General features: G+C 46.5%; 1 pseudogene; it reads left to right on the top strand.

Annotated features, from left to right (window-relative positions):
- The first annotated feature begins 889 nt into the window (after window positions 1-889).
- On the top strand, window positions 890-2,121 carry LOC100596858 (annotated as a pseudogene).
- The last annotated feature ends 844 nt before the right edge of the window (window positions 2,122-2,965 follow it).

The following is a 2,965-nucleotide window of genomic DNA, read 5'->3' as shown; positions in this document are numbered from 1 at the left end:
ACCCTATCTCAGGAAAGTTATTGCTTTCCTTTTTCCAAGAGAGCGTCTCTGCTCCTAACATGGCAGAAAGAAAGAAACTGTGACTGAGAAACTGATAAAAAGACTGAGGCTGAATGAGATTTTGTCACAGAAGAGTTTTAAATGGAGTGATCCCATGGTCAAAGCGATGCAATTTTCTGTGAACAGCTGGACAAAGTGAGACAAATATGTTCCTAGCAGAAAAGCAGATTTAGATCCTCCCAAGAGCTCAGCAATGATGTATGGTGCCAGTTACTGTTGTTTGCTTTTGTTTTGGTTCATCTGTTTTTCTCTCGCTCACCCATACCCAATTTTGTCATTCACGCCAGGCTATTGCTTATGACAGTCACAGCTTTCCAAAGAACTCCCAATCCCTGCTAGTCCCCTTTCCAGCAAAACTGGAAACTCACAGGGCTTGCTCAGTCTTCCTTGCAGTTTCATGTCATGTATGTCTGGGAGCTGAGTCCCTTCTGAGGATGAGAAGAAAACAATTCTCTATGTAGTTCTGTACTCTGGTATCGGCATTTATTTGGGGTTTGGGAAAGCCTCTAAAGCAATGAAGAAGGAAATCAGAAAAATCCCAGGCGTTGCATTTTGGTGGCCTTTTATCAGCTGGGAGATGGCTCAGGCCTGCTGTCTTCTCTTTCTATTGAGCTCACAGCGCCATCTCTTGTCCTCCCAGGTAATTACAGGTGTCAATAGCTCTTGGAGCACTAAAGGATATTTCACTGGGCTCTAGAATCTTCACACTCAGCATCAGGAGCTAGGCTATGAGAGCTATTGCCACCTGTAAACAGTATCTTTTTTCTCTCACCAGTTATCCTCGCGGGAGTGACATCGTCTTTAAATCCTATGTGGCAATCCCTGACGCACCGTCGTGATACCCACGGAAGAGAGGGTGACCTGGAAGTCCAACTACTTCCTTAAGATCATCCAGCTTTTGAATGATTATCCAAAATGTTTCATCGTGAGAGCAGACAATCTGCCCTCCAAGCAGATGCAGCAGATCCTCAAGTCCCTCCGAGGGAAGGCCGTGGTGCTGATGGGAAAGAAACCATGATGCGCAAGGCCATCCAAGGGCACCTGGAAAACCATCGAGCTCTGGAGAAACTGTCGCCTCGTATCCAGGGAAATGTGGGCTTTGTGTTCACCAAGGAGGACCTCATTGAGATCAGGGATATGCTGCTAGCCAATAAGGTGCCAGGCGCCACCTGTGCTGGTGCCATTGCCCCATGTGATGTTACTGTGCCAGGCCAGCCTCAAGAAGACCTTTTTTTTTTTTTTTTTGAGATGGAGTTTCCCCGTTGTTGCCCAGGCTGGAGTGCAATGGCATGATCTTGGCTTACCACAACCTCTGTCTCCCAGGTTCAAGCGATTCTCTTGCCTCAGCCTCCTGAGTAGCTGCGATTACAGGCATGCGCCACCACACCTGGCTAATTTTTTGGTTTTTTTTAGCAGAGATGGGGTTTCTCCATGTTGGTCAGGTTGGTCTCGAACTTACGACTTCAGGTGATCCGCCCGCCTCGGCCTCCCAAAGTGCTGGGATTACAGGCGGAGAAGACCTCCTTTTTCCAGGCTTTTGGCATCATCACTAAAATCTCCAGGCACCACTGGAATCCTGAGTGATGTGCAGCTGATCAAGACTGGAGTCAAAGTGGGAGCCAGTGAAGCCACACTGCTGAACATGCGGAACATCTCTCCCTTCTCCTTTGGGCTGTTCATCCAGCAGGTGTTTGACAATGGCAGCGTCTACAACACTGAAGCGCTTGACATCACAGAGGAAATTCTGAATCCTCACTTCCTGGAGGGTGTCCGCAACGTTGCCAGTGTCTGTCTGCAGGTTGGTTACCCAGCTGTTGCCTCAGTACCCCATTCTACCATCAGTGGGTACAAATGAGTCCTGGCTTTGTCTGTGGAGACTGATTACACCTTCCCACTTGCCAGAAAGGTCAAGGTGTTCTTGGCTGATCCATCTGCCTTTGCGGCTGCTTGGCCACTGCCACCACTGCTGCTCCTCCTGCTGCTGCAGCTTTAGCTAAGGTTGAAGCCAAAGAAGAGTTGGAGGAGTTGGACGAGGATATGGGATTTGGTCTCTTTGACTAATCAACAAAAAGCAACTAACTTAGCCAGCTTTATTTGCAAAACAAGAAAATAAAGGCTTACTTCTTTAAAAAAATATATATATATTTTAAAAAATAGCCAATTAGTGAAATAATTATATCTCATTTTAATGAAAAAAATTGGGGGGATGCTGTTCCACTTTATTTTTTATTTTACTTTTTATTTTAGACTCAAGGGGCACATATGCAGGTTTGTCACATGGGCCCATTGCATGATGCTGAGGTTTGGGGTATGATTGATCCCGGCACCCAGGTAGTGAGCGTAGTACCCAATAGGTAGTTTTTCAGTCCTTGCCTCTGTATGTCCCTCCCCCTCTAGTAGTCCTTCTAGTAGATGTCTATTGTTCCCGCCTTTATGTCCATGTGTACCCAATTTTTATTTTTTTTTTTTTGAGACAGTCTTGCTCTGTCACCCAGACTGGAGTGCAGTGGCACAATCTTGGCTCACTGCAACCTCTGCCTCCTGGGTTCAAGCGATTCTCCTGCCTCAGCCTCCTGAGTAGCTGGGATTACAGGCGCCTGCCACCACACCCGGCTAATTTTTGTATTTTTAGTAGAGATGGGGTTTCACCATACTGGTCAGGCTTGTCTTGAACTGCTGACCTCGTGATCCACCTGCCTCGGCCTCCCAAAGTGCTGGGATTACAAGTGTGAGCCACCACGCCCAGCCTCATGTGTACCCAATGTTTACCTATCACTTATAAATGAGAATATTTGGTATTTGTTTTTCTGTTTCTGTGTTAATTCACTTAGGATAATGGCCTCTAGCTGCAACCATGTTGCTGCAAAGGACATGATTTCATACTTTTCATGGTTTTGTAGTATTC

The sequence above is a fragment of the Nomascus leucogenys genome, chromosome 4 (genome assembly GCF_006542625.1).
Source record: "Nomascus leucogenys isolate Asia chromosome 4, Asia_NLE_v1, whole genome shotgun sequence".
Classification (NCBI taxonomy): Eukaryota; Metazoa; Chordata; class Mammalia; order Primates; family Hylobatidae; genus Nomascus; species Nomascus leucogenys.
Note: the sequence above shows the minus strand (reverse complement) of the source record. Positions and strands in the feature narration are given on the sequence as shown.